Below are 21,133 nucleotides of genomic sequence, written 5' to 3'. Positions count from 1 at the left end.
TTTGTGTTTATTTTATTAGTAGCTTATGAGTTATCTCTTTTCCAGCTGTGAGTTTCACATTTCTGTAGCATCCTGCTGCTTTTCTTTTTAGAGTAGAACTTTCAATATATCTTTTAGCATGGGTCTAGTGTTGCTAAACTCTTGTAGCTTTTTTTGTCTGTGAAATATTTTATGTCTTCTTCTATCATAGAGTATAGCCTTGATGGTTAAAGTATCCTAATGTATATAATTGTTTTCATTCAGGACTTTGAATTTATCTTGCCACTCCCTTCTGTTCTGTAGTATTTGTTTTGTGAAATCAGCTGTGAGCCTTATGGGGATTTCCTTGTAACTCTCTGTTTGAGATTCACTTGCTGCCTTTAGAATCATTTATTTATCCTTGAATCTGGCCATCTTTATTATATGTCTTGCTGTGGGTTTGAGTTCTTCCTGTCTGGGACACTCTGAGCTTCCTGTACGTGGATATCTGATTCCTTCTTTAAGTTTGGGAAGTTCTCAGTCATGATTTTTTCAAACACCTTTGCAATCTACTTTGATCTTCCCTCCTCTTCTGGGACTTCTACCACGCCAAGTTTGGCATGCTTTCTATTATCCCATAGGTCTCTTGTGCTTTTTTAATTTGATTCTTGTTGTTTCTCATGTAGCTGTTCTGATTGGGTGCTTTCTATTTTCCTGTCTTCTAGATCACTAATTCATTCCTCTGCATTATCTAGTCAGCTTTGCAACACCTTTAGATCATTCCTCATCTCAGTCAACGGGTTTTCCTATTCTACTCGGCTCTTCTTTATAGCTTCCATTTCATTTTTAACATATTTTATATCTATAAACACTATCTTTTATTTCCTCCAGTAATTTGATCACTCCTCTTTTGAAATCTTGATCTAGTATGATATTGATATCTATTTCACTGATCACACTTTCAGGGGATTTCTCTTGTTCTTTTAATTGGGAATGGTTTGTCTGCTTCTATATCTTGCTCCTACCTCTCTGACACTGTGGTTTATGGAGTATATGTTAACTACTGTGGTCCTAAAGGAGTTTATCTACCTAATGCCTATGTAGTAACACAACTAAGAAAGAGAAAAGAGAGAGAGAGAGGCAAAGAATTTTAAAGAAGTGGTAATAAATGTTTGAAAACATTGTATAATACATAATAGAAGAACAAGCTGAAACAGAGTTTTGAAAAATGATAATAATAATAAAATTATTTTTATAAATTTAACTGGGATTTAAAAGGGGGGTATATACAAGTGCCCAAGAAATAATAATTAATAGGATAATAGAAAATGGAATAGGTAAAAACAGATTAAAACAAGGGGGTGGTCAGAGTGTCCTGGATACTGTGTACTGTTAATATGAACTCTTTCTGTATTCATCCTGGTTTGGAAGCTCAGCTTGCTTTTTCCAGAAGCCCTCCATTGGAGCCCACATCTGTGCAGCTCCCAGGGTCTGTCAGAAAGCAGAACACTCCTACTCCCAACACTGGTTCCGGAGCAGCTCTCTTTACTCTGGGCTGTCTTGTCACTGCCCTGACTGATACCTCAGTCACATGTTTCAGACTGACCAGGCAGTAGTGGGCATCAAGCCCTCTCCCAGCCACATGGTCAGGGGCTGCATTACAGCCCAAAATTTGGCTGGCCATCAGCCCCCTCAGGGTGCCGGTCTCTCCACAGCTATGTGCCCTGTCACTGGTCTGGGTCAAAACCCAGCTCCTTGTTTGCATTGTCAGAGCAAGTTCTCTGAGGGAATAGGACAGTAATATCTTATATGTCTCAGACTGTAGACAAGTCCCCATTAGGCGCTTAAGGCTGCTAAGTCCTTAGGAGTGAATGGAGGTTTTGCTCTCGCTGCTGCCAGGGTGCAAAGCACCATAGGCTATGGTGGCTGTGTCTGAACCCCAGGTCTCTTGTCCTAGATACTTTTGTGGATTTTCAGAGATTCGGAATGCACCTTTCCCCTCACAGGGCTAGTCTGCCTTGTTGTTTAATGGAGGGCCCAGGTTGTTTTCCCTTTGCAACCACAGCAATGGCACACAGCCCCCTCCATTCCCCTGGGCTGCCTCAGTGCAACCATCATCATCTTCCACCCAGGTCGGGCAGCATAGCCCTGCCCCCAGCTGCCAGGTTGCCTCTTGGGCTTGGTGTCATAGGGATCCTCTGTGCCTGTTTAACTTAGTACTGTCAGTCAACTTATAACATATAGAGGTTCAATTCTTGGAGGCTCCTCCTCCATCCTGCCGACCTCTCAGTTGGAGAGGGGAAACTCAGTGAATGAGCACCAGTCCTTCTTTGCTGCTCCCTCACTATGGGACCTGTCCCAAACTGTTTTGCCTTTTCTTCTTTCTTTCTTCATTGTCTTCTTCCAGATTTTTTGCATCTTTACCTTTTGGGACCTGTCCCAATCTGTTTTGCCTTTTCTTCTTAGTTCATTTATTTTTTACCAGATTTTTTGCATCTTTATCTTTGAAGAGGACAATGTTCTATCATAGTTCTGCAGGTTCTCTGGTTAGTTGAGTAGGTCTGTGGATGTGAGTCTTGATGAATTTGTGGGAAAGGGTGAGCTACGAGCATCCTTCTTCTCAAGCATCTTTGCATCCCCCACAAAAAGTCTCACTTTATGGTGGAAGTTAAACACAATCAGTAAATAGATGGAAAAGATGTTTCATGGAAATGACAAGAAAGTGCAGTTTGCAGTGCTCAACTCATACAAAATACGTTTTAAAATAAGGGCCCCAGTGAAAGTGAAATATGAGATTATGTAAAAAAAGAGATCAATATAAAAATACAGTATTACACTCATTAAATTATATATGGACCCAACACCGTAGATCCTAAGAATAAAAAGAAATATTAGACATGAAGGAATTAATTTATTATAAAACAATAATAGTAGATGTGTTGAACAACTCACTATTCTGATGGCCATATCATCACAAAAGAATATCTGTAAGGAAACAGAGGTATTAATGGCATATTAGATCATTTGAACCTAACTCAGGTATTGGACATTGCATCAGAAAAGGAGAACACATAAACTTCTCAAGTTTGCTCAGGATGTTATCTAAGGAATTAACCACATATTATGTCATAAATTGAGCCTCAGGAACTTTAAGCAAATACAGATTACAGCAAATATTTCTCCATACATAAAATTATGGAAATATGCATCAACTCTAGAAAGAAGAACAAGATAAGCACAAATATGAGATTAAACCTCATCCTTTAAAAAATAAAATAAAACAAGGTCAATGATGAAAACAAAGAGGTAATAAAATCATACCTGAAGACAAATTACAATGAAAACACAGCTTTATCAAATATATGGGATGCAGCAAAGCAAATCTAAGAAGGAAGTTTAGAAAAATTGAGGGCTTCTACAAGGAAAAAGAAAAACCTCACACAAAGGAAAATTTTAACCAGTCAAAATAAATAGATATAAGAATAAACAAAACACAAAGACAGTAGAGTGAGTAAAGTTTAATGATTAGGTTGAAAATAAATAAAATAAAAATTAAAAATTAAATAAAAATTCATAAAATCAACAGTTTTTTTCTTAAAAATATTAACAAATTGATAAGCATTTAGCCAGGATTATAAAGAAATACAGAGTCAACCCAAACAAAATAAGAAATGAAATGTTAGAAATAATTTCTGATAGTACAGAAATGCAAACAAAGATTATGAAATCACTCTGAGCAGTTACGTGACAACTAACTGGATGACCTTAAAGAAATGGACAAATTTCTTTAAAAGTACAGCCTGTCAACACTGAATAAAAAGAAAACTGAAAACTTGAAAAGAGCAATCAGCATAATTTAAATAAAATCTATAGTTTTAAAAACATCCTTTGAACAAAATGCCTGGATGTCTTCACTAAAACCTCTTTCCTCTAAACTATTTCAAAAAATGTATTAGGAAGGAAAATTCCCAAATTTATTCTATGAGGCCACTAATAACATGATAACAAAACCAGTCAAAGACACTACCAAAAAAAAGAAATGAAAATGTAAAGCCAATATCCTTGATGAATATACATTTAAAAATCCTCAACAGAACATCAACAAATTAATCCAGCAATACATAGAAAGGATTAAACATGATGATTAGTTGGACTCTGTCCAGAGTCACAGGGATGTTTCAACATACACAAGTAAAACAGCATGACACATATTTTATAAAGGAAGTACAAAATTCATAGGACCATGTCAATACACACAGAAAAAGCATTAGACAAAATTCAACATACATTCATAATCAGAACTCTCATGAAAGAGAGTATAATGGGAACATCTCTCAACATACTATAGGTCACTTATAACAATTTATAATACTTAGGGGAAAAGCTGAAAGCCTTCTGGGTAAATTCGGGAATAAGACAAGGATTCCTACTCTCAGAACTTCTGTTCCATAGTAAAAGAAGAAAGGAAAAGGAAAGAAAAAGAAGAAAAAGAAATGCAAAATGGAAAGAAAGAGCAAAGTTGGCACCAGTACTGATGACATAACAATTTACATTGAGTCCTAAGTTCTCCACACAGACTAATATCAACAATAAGTTATTTCAACAAGGGAGCAGGGTACAATATTAATGTAAAGTTGTCCCTGCATTTCTACACGTTAATCATGAGATACCCTAAAATGGACGTTGAAAGCAATACTATTTAAAATCCCAGTCTCCCGAATATCTTGGAATAAATGTAACCACATATATGAAAGATCTAAACACTGAAAATTAAAAAACATTGACAAAGAAATTAAAAATGTTTCAATAAAATGGAATGATGTCTTGTGCTCTTGGATTGAAAGAGTTAATATTGTTAACATGGCCGAACTGCACAAAGAAACCTACAGATTTAGTGCAATTCCTGTTATGAAGCTGTAGTATTTCCCACAGAACCAGAAAATAAATAACTCTAAGTTTTACATGAAACCATTAAAAATTGTCAAAGTGATCTTGAGTAAAGACAACAAATCTGGAGGAATAAACCTCCCAGAATCCTTACTATAGTACAAAGCTACAGTAATAAAAGCTGCATGGCATTGGCACAGAGATATAATCCATAAAAACATATAGAGATCCTAGAAATATTTCCACACACCTATGAGTAATGGATGAATGATAAATGAGGCAAGAGTACACAATGGAGAAAAGACAGTCTTGTCAATGGATGGTGTTTGGAAACCTGGACATCTACATGTAAAACAGTGAAATGAGAGCATTCCCTGACATCATATATAAAAATAAACTCCAAGTGTATTAAGGACCTAAATGTAAGACTTGATACTATAAAACTTCTAGAAGGGGATATAGGTGATACACTATAGGATATATATCACAGGAATATTTTCTTGTTTCAGTCTCTTAAGGCAAAAGAAATAAAAGCAAAAATAAGCAAGTGAGACCTAAATAAACTTGAAAACTTCTGCACAGATAAGGAAAATTTGAATGAAATGAAAACACTGCCTGTGAAATTGGAGAACATATTTGCAAATAATGCAAGTGACCAGGGGATAATAGATGCAAGTTAATAGATGTAACATGGATTTAGGTTACACAACTTAATGTGAAAAACAAAAACCCAATCAAAAAAAGAGCAGAGTACCTGAGTTAATATTTTTCCAAAGCAAACCTTCAGATAAGTAACATGCTAGTGATAAAAATGCTCAACATTACTAATTATTAGTTAATAGCAGTTCAAAACCACAATGAGGTATCACTTCACACTGGTCAAATGGCTATTATCAAAAAGTCGTAAAATAGAAACTGTTGGAGATGACTTTGAAGAAACAAATCACTTGTATACACTTGGTAGGAATGTAAATTTGTACAACTTTTTTTTAAAACAATATTCAGATTTTTTTAACACCTAAAACAGAACTATCATATGAAACACTAACACCTCTCCTTGGAAATATCTGGAGAAGAAACCCTAAATGAGTAAAACCAATGTTCACAACTCTACTGTTTATAATATGCAAGACAGGGAAGCAATCCAAGTGTCCACAGTAGACTATGGACTTAAGAAGATATGATGATTCTGGAAATATGCAATGGAATATTACTCAGCCATGAAAAAGTATAACACATGGCTATTTCAGCATCATGATTGGACCTAGTAAATATTGTGGTTATTGAAGTAACTTAGACAAAGACAAAAGTATATAATATGATATATATGTGGAATCTAAAGAATAACAAATATATGTGTACATCTATATATAGATATCTGTTGATAGATGACAGATAAGTAGATACATAGAAGGATAGATACATAGACACATGATAGATAGACATATAGCTAGACAGTTAGATTGATAGATAGATAGATAGATAGATAGATAGATAGATAGATAGATAGAGACATCGTAGAGAGATAGAGAGATTAGATAGACAAGACTGAAAGATATGGGAAATAATTTATATTTACCAAAGGGGAAGGGAAAGACAATTTAATGGTAGGACACTGAGAGATAAAAAGTAGTATACAAAAAGGAGATAAGAATCAAGGATAATCTGTATAGATCAGGGAATTACAAGCAATAACTTAAAATAATTGTATGTTACAATTATTGTAATAGTTTATAATGCAATCTAATCTAAAAAGTGGTTGGAGTCACTATACTGTACATCAGAAACTACACAATATAGTACATCTACTGTTCTTCAATTAAAAATAAAACATCTCATGTATAATTTAGTCCTTTTTCTGCTGATAGCATCTTCCTTTAATATTGTTTCAATTTTAGTCTTTACCTTTTATGAATACTGACTCAAATTATTTCTATTTCTGTTTTGAACATGTTACCAGATTGATGTACCTATATTTATTGCAAGTGAATTACTATTTTTCTCTCTTTAAATCATATAAAATAGAAGCATTTAAAAACATACCTAAAGAAACAGTTGCAACATTCTCATGGTCTTTGCTTAGTATTTTGTTCAATATTTTGCGTATATTTGCCATTTTATTTTTCTTAGAATAGCTCTTTCCTGAACCTCTTGTAAGGTGTCTAGGTTTTGTTTTTTACATCTCATTCAGGTTTCTTTGTCTGGTAAAGTCTTTATTTTCACTTTACAAATAAGTGATAACTGTGCAAGTTAGAGTATTTTTGGGTGGGAGATTTCTTATTTCAGTAGTTTGAAAATGTCTTTATAATTACCCTCGGCGTATGTTTTCTGCTCAGCAATCTGCTGATAGCCTAATGGGGGTTTCTATGTAGATTAACATAACTTTTCTTGGCTGCTTTTAAAATTTTACTCTGTCATTGACTTGCCAATTTGCATATGACGTATCTTGAAGAAGGTCCCATTGTCTTAAAGTTATTGGTGTTTTGTTGGCTCACGGACTTGTATATCAGTTCCTTACCCAGGTTAAGGAAGTTATCAACTATATCAACTTTAAATAAACCATCAACTGCCTTCTAACTTTCTTCTCCCTCCAGGATTTCACTCTAATATGCACTTCCTGAAGAAGTCTGATGGCTATTGTAGAATATCCTCACTTTTTAATATCTTGAATCTCTGCCCTCTCCTATCATTTCTTGTTTTGTATTGGTGAGTTTGCTAATCTCTCTTCCACAAGAGAGTCTTCATCCAATACTTTCTGTTGCATTCTTCATATCACTTATTAAGTTCATGTGGTCCTCCAATAATGTTTGGTTGTTTCATAGTTTCAGTCTCCTAGGTAATGTATACATTATCAACATTTATTTTATTCCTGAGCTCACTAAACTGATTTCTGAGTTTTGTTTTTTGTATTGAGTTTTTGTATGGCATCTCTTTGGATTCTCTATTAGTTATACGGCAATATTCCATGACTTTAAATTTGTTTGCTGCAGTGTTGTTTGTGTGCGTGTGTGTGTGTGTGTGTGTATGCATTTGCCTGTGCATGTGTGTCTTTGTCTGTGTCAGTGTCTGTGTGTGTGTATCTGTGGGTGTGCGTGCCCTATAATGTTACTGTGATTGGTCATGGTCCTGGTAAATTATTGCTCTGATGACACTAAAAAACAGAATGGGATTTGGTGTCCTTGCTTTTGTTTTCTGGTAGTTTGCAATATTGCACAATTTTTGGTTTTGCTTAACTGAGCTACCTCTGAAAATATTTCAAAATGGCACATTCTAGTCGCTACTGTCTGGATAAAAGATTGTTTACATTGTCACTTCTTAGACTTCTCTGGTAGTTAATGCCACCGTTGTCACTTGGCCGGTGAACCCTTCCTTTTATCTGATATCCCTTAAGACACAGTGCACACATTGAGGAAAGGTGTAAAGACAGATGGGTAGTTGAACTCAGGCAACTGCCTTTGCCATGTCCAATGTTGCAAGGTACATTGTCTCCACCACTGTGAATGGGAAGTAGAGAGAGTGTCATGAATGTCTGAGTGTCAAAAGGTTGGAAATTCTGTCTCCATTTTGGCTCCCTCCAAGTTACCTGTGACCATGAGTACTGGTGCAGTTGGAGGCTGATGCTGTGTGAACCAATGAGACCCTGATTCTACTGAGAACTCTGAAACTCTGAGCTCAGAAACCCTAGTAAGTGGACCATGGTCGCAGGCACCAACTCTGCTCTTCCCTCAGTTCAGCCAACTTTATGTGTTTTAGCCCAACAAACTTCAGCTGTACACATGTGTTCTGGAGTATTGTTTTGTGTTGTAGTTATTTTTCTTGAGATGTGATCGTTTCACTGACTGTAGATTTAAGGGGAGAGACAGAAATAGTTGAAACTTATGACACTCTTCTCAAAGAATATGCTTTTACGTTTAAAATCTTAAATTTTAATAAGGACATTATAAGAAGAGCAAAGAAAGTGAACTAATCACCTCCCTTAATATCAGAGTACTACAAAATACTTTGTTTTTCCTGGGTTTTTTCTTCAATATTTTCCCACATGCATGCACATTTTAGTATAATATATGCCTATAAACTCTTTAAAATCAGTTAAATTATTAAAATATTTCTCTGTGCTGTAAATATAGCCCTGTTGGTTCTCTAACTTATTATTAGTAGCTTGCATATTTCTGTATTCCCCATCCTTCTTCCCTGTCCCCAGTGGAAACCACTACTTGGTACACTACACATATATATATGATTCTGTTTCTGTTTTTTTATGATACTTTCTCTTATACATTTAGTTTCCTAAGGAAAGTGGTAACATAGAGTGTTTTTCTCTGTATGACTTATTTTGCTATATGCAACACTATCTGGGTCCAGTCACATTGTTCCAAATGGCAGAATTTTATTTTTTGATATGACAATGACTAAGTTTTTATTATGTTATCTATATCTCACATCTATCTCTGTCAATCATCTGTTGATGGGCAGTTGATTTGTGCTTCTATCCTTGGCTATTATAAATAAAGATGTTAAGAACATTGGGGGTAATATATCCTTTAAATTTAATGTTTTCATTTTTATCAGATTTATAACAAAAACTGGAATTGTGGCTACATATAATGTTCCTATTTCTAGTTTCCTTAGCACTGTCCACAGTTTTTTAATAGTGGATGCATCAATTTATATTTCCACCAACAGTGTACCTGGGTTCCCTTTTATTGACATTCATATTAATGTTTGTCATTTGAAGACTTTTTTAATAGCCATTTTGGTTGCTGTGACATTATAATTCATTCTGGTATTGATTTATGGTTTCTTAATTAATAGCAACATTATGTTTCTTTTTATGTACATGAAAATCATCCACATGTCTGTTTTTGAAAAGTTTCCATGAAGATCCTTCAACTGTTTTTAAGTTGTGGTCTTTTTTTTTTAAATAATGAGTTTAATATGCTATATATACATGATGGATATTAACACCTTGTTGGTTTCATAGTATGAAACTTCCTTCTATTCTGTGTATTGTCGTAAGTCCTGCTGAAGGTTTCCTTTGCTCTGCAAATGGTTTTGCATTTCACAATTATACAAGAAGTGGAATCACTGCATCCCATATTACATCTATTTTTTCCTCAGTATAATTAAAAAGTTATTGTTAGTTTTCCTTTTTTTGTTACTTAGTAGATAGATCAAAAATACATATTGCAAAGATTTATCACAAAGGCACTTCTGCTCCTGTTTTTTTCAGAGATTGTACAGTTTCAAGTTTTACATTTAGGAAATTAATCCATTTCTATTTTATTTTGTATTCTATGGAAAGAAGGGCTCTTCCATTTACATTTTACATGTAATTTCCAGTTTTCCCAAAACTACTTGTTGAGGAGACTGCCTTTTTTCCATTGTATACTCTTGCCTCCTTCATTGTAGACTAATTGACCATATGTGTGTGTGTTTATTTTAGGGCTCTTTATTTTGTTCCATTGATCTTTGTGACTCTATTAGTGACATATTTTGATGTTTTGATTACTGTAGCTTTGTAGTATGTTCTAAAGTCAGGGAGGATAATACTCACAGCTTTGTTCATTTTTAAAGGATAATTTTTGAAAATTTGTGCCTTTCAGAATTTAGTGTAAATTTTATTATTTTTCTCCTTGTTTTGTGAAGAAACATATGGATTCTGTGAGAATAGCAATTTACTAAAAAGAAAAACATGAGAAAAATTGTAAAGTGTGGAGGATAAATCATACAACATTAAACAAGCAATGGATTGCTGCATAAATAAAAAAATACAAAAAGAAATATAACAACAAAAACAAAGACCTTGAGATATAGCAAAAGCAGTATTAATAGGGATGCTTATAGGAAAACAATCCCACTTATACAAATAAGAAATATCTATCTCTTATAACATAATCTTACAAACAAAAGATGAAGCAAAATAATAAACAAACTTGTTAGTAGAAAGAAAGAAAGCTGATAGTTTGGAACATAAATACATAAAATAAAGATTAAAAGTAGAAATATCTAAAGAAAATACATAATGGCCTTTGAAAGATAAATAAAACTGATAAACTTTAATGAGACTCATGAGCAAAAAAGAGAATGCAGGTTAAAAAGCTGCAAAATATATGAGAAGTTACAGCTTATGTCAACGGAAAAGAAAGCATCATAAGATGATACAACAAATTATATGCCAATTAAAATGGAATCCCTAGAAGAAATGGACAATTTCCTAGAAAGATCTAATCTCCAAAATGGAATGAGAAATAGAAAATATTAACTGATTATCACTAATGAAATTGAATAAGTAATTAAACAAAATCTCCCAAGAAACAAAATTCCAGGACTTGACAGTTTCACAGGTGACTTCTGCCAAACATATACAGAAGAGTTATCACCTATACTTCTCAGAGAATTCAAAAAATTTGCAAAGGAAAGAAGGTTTCCTACCCCACATTTCTGTATCACACTATTACTAAAACAGGAACAAATATCTCATAAAATTACAGTTTAAATACTACTGATAAGCATACATGAAAAAACATCAATAAATATTAGCAAAGCAAACAAAACATTAAAAGAATTATATAATATGATTAAGTCCCTTTTATCCCACTGATGCAAACGTGATTCATCACCCAGAAATTAATCAATATGATACACCAAACTAACAAATTGAAAAATAAAAATTATATGGTAACCTCAAAAGTCTCATAAAATGTTTTGACAAATTCAGTATCTATTTATGATTATATTTCTCCTCAAAATGGGTATGAGGAAACATACCTCAACACATTTAAGGTCACATATGACAAGAATTCAGCTAACATGACACTCACTGATTTGAAAGCATCTACTGTAAGAGCAGGAAGAAGACAAGAATGTTCACACTTGCCACTGTTATTCAGTATAGTATTGGAAATTCTAGCCATAGCTATCCAAAATAAAAGTGAATAAAATATAGGTATTTCTGAAAAGGAGTATAAGAATCTGTTTGCAGATGAAATACTTAAACAGAAATCGTAAAAAAGACACCACAATGCTATGAGTGCTTTTCAATGCATTTGGTAAAATTTCAGAATGTAAAATTAACATACAGAAATCTTGCATTTCTACACACTAACAACAAGTTAACAGATACAGAAAGTGAGGGAACTGTCTCATTTACAGTTGCATTACAAAAAAAAATCAAGAAATATATACAAAAAAGGAGGTAAAAAACCTGTACTCAAAAAACTATAATATATTTATAACAGAAATTGAAGATAATGAAAACAGATGAAAGGATATACAGTGTTCATAGATTAGGAGAAAAATATTGTTTAAATGACAATACTAGCCAAGAAAATACACAAATTAAATTCAGTGCTTTTCAAAATAAAAATGGCATTTTCAGACACTTTTAAAAAATAATTATTACATTTACATGTAAACACAAAAGAGTTGAAATCACAAAAAAAACAAAAGTAAAGATAACAAACAAACTAAAAACACAAACAACTTTGACAAAGAACAAACAGGATGTAACACTTTCCCTGATTTTTAACTGTAATACAAACATACAGTAATGAATATGGTAGTGGCATAAAACAAACAGAATAATGGAACACAACAGAATGCCTAAAAATGAAATCAGACAGTTATGGTCATTTAGCCCATTACAAAAAAATGAATATACAGTGGGGGAAAGGTAATCAAAAGACACATGAAAATGGTCAACATGACTAATCATGAGAAAAAAGCAAGACCATAACTCAATGAGATATTATGTCACTCCTGTCAGAATGCCTATGATCAAAAATGAAACAAATATAAATATTGTTGAGGATGTAAGAAAAAGCACCCTGCTGCACTGCTTGAGTGAATGTAAATTTGTGCTGCTTCTGTGGAAAAGAGTATGGAGTTTTATCTAAAAATTAAAAATGAACCAACATTTCCATAACTAAATACTTATCCCAAGAAAACATAAACACAAATTTGAAAAGATAAATTCACCCCTATATTCACTGTGGCATTATTTAAAATAGCCAGGCTATAGAAGCAAATTAATTGCTTTTCAATAGATGATGGATAAAGAAATGTGTGTTTATAGTATATATATCTACCCATCTATTAACTACAGATTTATCTATATTTATATATATATATGCACACTAAACATATATATATATATATGCACACACACACATAAAAATACAATGGGTTATCACTCAGCTATAAAAAGAATAAGTTCTTGTCATTTGCAAAAAATGGGTAGAACAAGAGGGTAATATGTTAGGTGAAAAATGTCAGACAGAGAATGACAAATTTAGAATAGTTTTACTCATATTTGGAATTTAAAGAAATGAACATAACAAAACAGAAAAGAAGTTATATATATAGAAAATAAAAGGTTGCTCACATGAAGGAGGGAAATGTAGTGAAGAAAAACAAATAGTTGAGGAAAATTAAGAGAGAAAATTATCCAGTTGCAAATTAAAAGATCAGGGACAAGAAATTTACTATGTGGGGAATAGTCAATAACTATGAATTATCTTTGAATAGCAACTATCAAAACTATATTTATTGTTGTGATCAGTTTGACATGTATTAAAAATAGCAAACATTATATTATGTAAGAGAAACTAACACAGAGTTATAGATTAAAGTGCACTTCAAAAACAAACAAACACACTTATAGAAAAAATAATTTGATTTGTACATAACAGAGGCAGTGGTTGGGAAAGGAGAATTTGATTAATGCACTCAAAAGCTACAAACCACCAGCAGTAAAATAAACCTGTTCTAGGGATGCCCTGTAAAAACATGAAAATTATAATTATTAATGCTTTATGTTCTATATGAATGTTGTTAAGGGGATAGACCATAAGATTTCTCATCACAACCAAAAGACAAATGGTATTTCTTTAAAATTGTATCTAAATTAGATAATGAATTCTCCCTAAACTTGCTATGATATTTATTTCTTAATACTTATAAATCAAATCCCTATCCTGTGCACCTAAACTCACACAATCTTTTATGCCAATTATATGTCAATAAAAGCGTTAGTAAAAATGGAAGTTTAATGATCATGGTTTCCCATGTCATTTTTCATGATTCGTTTTGCAGCAAGTAAACTTGAGTCATGATATACTTATCATAGGTAAATATACTAATAAATAAATGATTCAAATAAATTATACATAAAGATACTAATAAAATTAGGGTCTTACCATGCTTTAAGTTTTCTTCATCTTAGCCCACTGCTTCTGTAGGCATCAAAATTTCACTCTGTGTATTCATCTGAGATTAGGGAATGGATACAAATTTAAAACTGGCTGCTCTTGTTGTGAGTGATAAAGTTCAATGTCTGTGACCAATGGTCTCAACTCCCCGACAGCATCTGTAGGAAATGAACATGCTAGGTTGCAAAAAATCTCAGCATGGTTAAATCTCATAACTCCTACAATTCTTAACTGTTTTGCAATGGGAATGCAATACTGACAAAATCTTGATTTTCAATAACAATGTGGTGTTTTCTCATGGTTTCATTAGGGTATGTGAGGATAATCCCTCAGATACACAACAAATATTCTTGCTCAAGTGCTGGTCCAAGAAGTGCAAATTTCTGCATTATTAGGACTGAGGACTGCTCTCAAAATGATGACTATGCTCACTCTATTCCAGGTAATACAAAGAAAAAAGTTTATTGCAATTTCAAGGTGAACGGGAATAAGTCAGTGTTCCTGTCCCTATAAACTAGTCAACGGGTGTTCAAAGCCAAAGTAAGTTGTGTCAACAATGAGAATTAAAAGAAAAAAACTTAGACATAAGTTTAAATTAAAAAGAAGACACAGTCCAGTGCTGGGCTCTGGGGACTGCAGAATGTATATGCCTCAGTCCAATTCAAGGATTCAGTGGCTTGGCCCTAGCATCAGCTCTGGATTCAATGAACAGGTAACAATTAGTATACAGGGAAAAATATAATCTACCTCTCCCTAATCTGAAGACAATCTGGTGGCTCAATGAAACTCTTAATTCACAGACATTCTGACAGGTGCAGAGGAAAAATTCACTGATGACTCAACTAAGACAAACGTAGTTACTGCTTAACAATCCATCTTCATACACACACACACAGTGGTAGAGAGATTTGTAGTATTTAGTGGGAAGAATTCAGTGGGCAGAGCTCAGAGCATAATTTTCAAAGCATCAGCCAACTTTTGTACTTTTGCCAATAGTCTAGCTTTTCCCAGGTAGAAAACTACAGATGGACAAACAAATAATATTCTTCCTTAGAATTTCTAATTTTGAAAGTAAACTGTAGCTTTTGACTTATCAGTATAGAACCTTGTTAAGATGATCACGGTAAGACCCACTGTGTGATAAGAGAGCTGGAAACAAGCTGCTGAACCAGCCCATCTGAACCCCAGACTGCTAATGTAAGCAACAACATAGCCACCATCAGATTTGAGCTGACAAACTTAAAAACTTGATGTTTCTGTTGTAGGAAACACCACTGCTGTCCGGACACAATTCTCCTGCTGCAAGTGGGCTCTTTTATTCTCTTGGTGAAGGTCATATTTATGGGATGTTGTTAGAGGTTACACTGGTCAATTTGCCCATTCTCCAGATTATCAAATGCTTTCTTCACAAATGGAGACACATTTTCAGGACTCAATGTTGCCATTACGGTCTTATCAGATGACACTAGCTGCATCATTGTGAGTAAAAGCCTTAGGGTCCCTGAAATTGCCTACTATTTTCCCAGCATTTCAGGGTATTTCACATTCTGAATATGCTTCACCTTTTATTTTAAATTAATGGGAAACCATCAAAGACGTCCATGAATATTTTATATTTCTTAATATCTGTATAAATTTGGTATTCTTGCAGTTGGACAAATTTTTAATTCCACCACCCTCACCTCCTTCTAGTCTACATATTTTAGATTGCAATTTGGTTACTGAATACGAGAACCCCAACCAAGGGGATAGTACCACTTAGATACTTCCTTTGTGAAGGTTAGAAGGGGCACAAGTTATGTAGGGTGTATAAACCTACATTAAATGTTTGCAACGTCACTGTCTCTTCTGGAAAAAGCTCTCATTCTAAGATGTAAATTAATCATAAGTCAGTATAGTTATTGGTATGGGGAAGAGAATCAGCTGTTTTGTGTTGGGTGGGTGATGAAGAGACAGGAAAAACTCCAGCAAATGAGAACGGATTGCTTTATGCCTCTGGAGGCATGAATTAAGAAGTAAATATTATTTTGTCTCCTGTACCTACCTCCACTTACTGTCTTGAGTGACTAGTCCTTGGGATATGAAAGATCTAGTTTGCGGTGAAGAGTAAAGACCATAATGAAATAGTTTGAAAACCATGAGAGTTTTGTTGTTTCAATAAAGTAGATTTTGCTTAAAGTCAACATGTGTTTTTCATTCACTTAATAAAAAAATGCATCCTGTGACATGTGCTGTGCATACTGTACTGGTATCCAAGTTAGACAAGGAAAGGGGGATAGACAGAAAACATCAGGAGGAGGTGGTTTTTGTGCTGAGACTGGGAAAGTCTAAGTAGATGAAAGGAGGACACCCAAAGTCCAAGGATTAGCTGGAGTATATGTGGTCAGGTTGAAGCTAACATAGTTGACAATCGTTTGCCTGGATATATTTCCACATACAGTGAAACATAAAGATATACCAAGGTAGTGAGATGCCAGATTTATAAAGAAATGACTAAACCAAGATGATTCGTGGGCTTAGATTTGGAAAGGCATTAAGTGCCACCCTGAGGATGTAAGCTTGTCTTGGCTTGAACATAAAAGCAACATAAAGTATTGACTTGAAAATATAATGTAGACTCTTGAGGGAATGAAATGAAAGCACCAATTTTAATGCTTTGAAAACAGCACAAAGAAGACCATAGATAAAATTACTTCTTAAATTCTACCACATGCTGAATGTGCCATCTGAGACTACATCATGTGACCTTCATGATTCCAGGAATGACATAATAGAGACCATGATCCCTGGGCCAGTTCCTGCATTTATCTCCTGTTCCAGCTTATCCTAACAACACTTTTAATACTTTTCAGGGTGAACAAGAAACTACTTAGTGCTTTTCCCCCTCTCCATGTTTTAGTCTTTTTCCAAATTCTTCCATTTTCTCTTCCTCCTTACAAGACAGTATTTAAATTTACTTCCATATTGTTCCATCAAATGATCATATCAAGTATCTCATTTTAACTGTAAATGTTAACTTTGTCTCCCATTTAACACTTAACCTAATTTAAAAAAATATAAGGTAAATACAGGTACACATCTATGTTTCTTGTTCAAATAAGAAAATTGCAGATATTTGTCAACATTTGCCAACATCAATTTTAATCTTTGTAATCCTGCATAAACTGGTAGTCCTCTGGTAGATCCCTTGTAATTAGGATGACGTTCATAAAGTGAAGTTGGCTGATGAGTTGGCCTTGTAAGAGAGGTAGCTGATGTATCAGCTGTCACTCTCACTGGAAACCGTGCGTTGCTCCCTGGTTGAAGCTTAGAAGAACGACCTTCTTTGGCAGATATGTTGTGATATCCATTTGGAAAAACAGAAGTCTCCACCATCAGTCCAAAATAATTACTCTGCATGGGAGACAAGATGCTGTACTGAGATGTAGAATTTGTAGTTTTAATGAGTTCATAATATGGTCATTTGCTTCAGTGTATCTGCTTTGAGTGTGCCTGTGGACAAGGTTCAACTGATTTAAAATAGCATGCTGATCCACTGCAATTTGTTCTGGTGGTCTAACTGACCTTCATGATTGAGCAGAAAAATCACCGCTGATCAGGGTATTTTTATCACCATTTATTTGTCTAGTAGGGGGCTTTCTAATTAGAGGCATATTTAATTTTGCAACAGGTAAAAATGCACTTTCTCCACTAGTGTCAGTCACAAAAGCAGAATTATGTTTATCCACATTACCCCCTGCTATAAAGTGCTTCTTGTTGAAATCTTCAGCCAATGAAGATAACAGAGAGGCATTTTTAATCCCAACTCTTCTTCTTATTCTGATTAAAAGCTGGGGAAAGACTCGTTTAAAATTTGAATTATGGTAGAACTGCTGCTACAAAAATAGAGAAAAATTTTAGTAATATTTTAAACCAAAATACAAGACTACAATAAGCCTAACGTATAAAACATCAGATTTCACGTTTACAATTGAAAGAAAATATCATCAAATTATGAACATTGCTGACTATTTTTTAAACTTCCTTATTTGTAAAATACACATTTAAGTAGTATAGTCATCAAATTAAAGAAGTTACCATTTGCAGTAATGGTGAATGCCACTTTTCACAAGCAGCTTTAAATACCTTTATATATATTTCTGATAAGATTCATAATTGCAAGCAAAGTTTCTCTGAATCTTGAATACTTATGGCACTGTCCCCAATTTTAGAAAAAAATAAAGAATTTAAGACTTGGTAATTTTATTCAATTTTCAAAATCTAGCTTTAAATATATATTACAATTGATTGATGTACAACATAAACTTTCATATATGTTACCAAGTGGTTACTAAAATTTCTGAATACCTTGCTTAAAACAGAGACTTCTTTTTCTTCTGCCAGAAAGTCAGCTAGACAAGCAGATCTTTGAAATTCTGCCGCAATTTACTAAACCCATAAAGGTTAAGCTGTCTAACTAAACTTTTCATACTTCCAGTTTCAAATATTCTGAAAGAGGCCTTTCTTTCCAAAACTACCTTCTTAAAGATATCTTCATCAATCACGATGGAAGATCCATTATCATCCCACCAGATGGATTTATATTGGTTACTCCTAGCAATTTTCCAGAGATTTCTTGGAAATGTCAGAGAACGAAAATAATTATCTTCATCTGGTTCAGAGACACAATGTGTGTAACATGGTCTTTTTATCAAAGATTCTTCAGACAAACTCTGAAAATCATTTTCTTCAATCACAGACCTCAAGTCCAAGTCCTCAGAGAATGTTTGATCACACAATAGATATCTACCAGAGTTACCTGAAACAGTTGGTCCATCTTTATGAGACACATCTTGAAATTCTGAAGAAACATGTGTCATCTCAAATAACTTTTTCTACAGTTACTTTTCTAATCTGCATGATTTTGAGCACTGCAACTTCAAATGCTGCTTTGGCAGGACTGCACAGATAAACTGCTAGGCCATCACAATGGTTCTCAACCTGAGTAGCTGTGGCATCATAAAACGACTGGTCTCCTAGCAACCCAAGTGTAACATTCCGCCTGTGTTTACTGCTCATTCATCCAGTTAAAATGAAACATAAATGTTGCTTATTTTTATAGTGTGATGTGGAAATATTTTCCCCACAAAATCTTTTTAAATAATTTAATTTTGGGGTCTATGAAATAAAACCAATCTCCATACTTTTGTACACAAATTTATACTTGATTTGTGAACATGGAATCAATAATGCAAAAAAAAAATAAAATAATTTTAAAGTTTTGGAATTTAAAGTGAAATTTGTGTAAAACCTCTACAGAAAAAGTATAACAATTTCATGATCATTTTATACTCTAGATTTCTTTTTCATGGGTTAATTGATCATAGGTGTGAGGGATTATATCTGGGTGCTCTATTCTCTTCTATTGATTTGTGTCTGTTTCTGAGCCAGTATCATGTTGTTTTATTTACTAAAGCTTTGTAGGAGTGTTTAACATCAGAGAACTTTACACAATTACATTTAATACTCTTTTCAAGATTATTTTGGCAACTCATGATCTTTGTGGTTACATATAAATTTTGATATTATTTGTTCTATATAATGGAAAAATCTCATAGGTATTTTGACATGAATCACACTAAACATAGATTCCATTGGGTTGAAAGGTTGTTTCAACCACATAGTTTCACATCATTAACATAAGAGTTCTTTTCATTTCTTTGGATCAGTTTTAATTTCCTTCACCAATATTTTCAGTTTTTTAACGTATATGCTTTCAACTTAATTGTTAACTTCATTTCTAGGTGTTCTTTACATATATATATATATATAATTATATACATAATAAATGTAAACTCGTTTCCTACACAAATACAGCCGGCAGAAGGCAGTGGCAAGACATATTGAAATTCCTGAATGAAAGAAAGCTGTAATCAAAGATACTATATCAAGCAAGTCTATCTTTGAGAATAGAAGGAGAGGTAAATAACTTCCACACAAGCAAATACTTAAAGAATTTGGCAAGAGAAAATGAAATAATGAAAGATCTACTCTAAATACAAAAGAAGCAGGATTCTATAGAAAGAGAAAGGCATAATTATAAAGGCAATATCTACAATGACTTACAACAGAATAAATATGATGTTGTAAAAGAGAACATCAAAATTTTTAAGGGTCACAGAATGAAACAGGACAATACAGAGTATTTTCTTCTTGTTTCTCTTCTCTGTAGGATGGGTAAGAGTTTGTATTATTATCAGTTAAAATAAATAGATACATTATGGGTCAATATAAATACACAACAAGGTAAACATAAGTCAAAATCTTACAATGAAATCGCAAAGCCATAAAGAAACCAAGATAATAAAAGAAAACTATCAAGCTACAAAAAGAAAAAGAAATGAACAAAATGGAAATACCACATCAACTGGAAAATGAAGTTCCAAATGGAAATAAACACCAGTCTATCAATAATTCTCACAAATGATAATGGACTTAGTGCTTCAATTAAAAGATATATATTGTCAGATGGGATAATATAACAAGACTTTACATAATGAAGCATACAAGAGACCCAATTTAGTAAGTGGAAAACACAATTGAAAGTGAGAAGATGGAAGAATATATTGCATGCAAATTCACATGACCAGAAAGCAGGACTAGCAGTACTGACTTCACACAAATAGACTTTACAAGAAAGGTCATAGAGAAAGATAAACAAGGACATGATATGATGATTAAAGGAGCAATACAAAATGAGGGTTTTATACCCATTAATACTTATGCACTCAATATAGGAGCACCTAAATACATAAAGCAAATACTAATAGATACAAAGAGAGAAATCGCTGGGAACAAAATCACAATAGGATACTATAACACCCTATTACCATCACTGGACTGCTCTTTCACACAGAAAATTAATAAGGGAACAAAGATACTAAAACATGATAAAATCATTGGAGATGGTTGATACTTCCAAAAGAGTACTTCTCCCAAAAACAGAATATACATACTTTTCCAATACACATGGAACATTTTCAAGGAAAGATTATAAACTCAGGCACAGAAGAAGCCTCAACAATTTAAGAAGATAAATA

At 33.5% G+C, this 21,133-nt stretch overlaps 1 long non-coding RNA gene across 1 annotated transcript; it reads right to left on the bottom strand.

Moving 5' to 3' along the window:
- Positions 1-2,849: 2,849 nt before the first annotated feature.
- Positions 2,850-19,045, bottom strand: LOC140693703 (uncharacterized). The gene is made up of 3 exons (XR_012069400.1): positions 18,853-19,045; positions 14,043-14,212; positions 2,850-2,943 (listed from the first exon to the last, which is right to left on the bottom strand). It is a non-coding gene; the product is annotated as an uncharacterized lncRNA (long non-coding RNA).
- Positions 19,046-21,133: the final 2,088 nt, after the last annotated feature.

This window comes from Vicugna pacos, unplaced genomic scaffold (genome assembly GCF_048564905.1).
Source record: "Vicugna pacos unplaced genomic scaffold, VicPac4 scaffold_20, whole genome shotgun sequence".
NCBI lineage: Eukaryota > Metazoa > Chordata > Mammalia > Artiodactyla > Camelidae > Vicugna > Vicugna pacos.
Note: the sequence above shows the minus strand (reverse complement) of the source record. Positions and strands in the feature narration are given on the sequence as shown.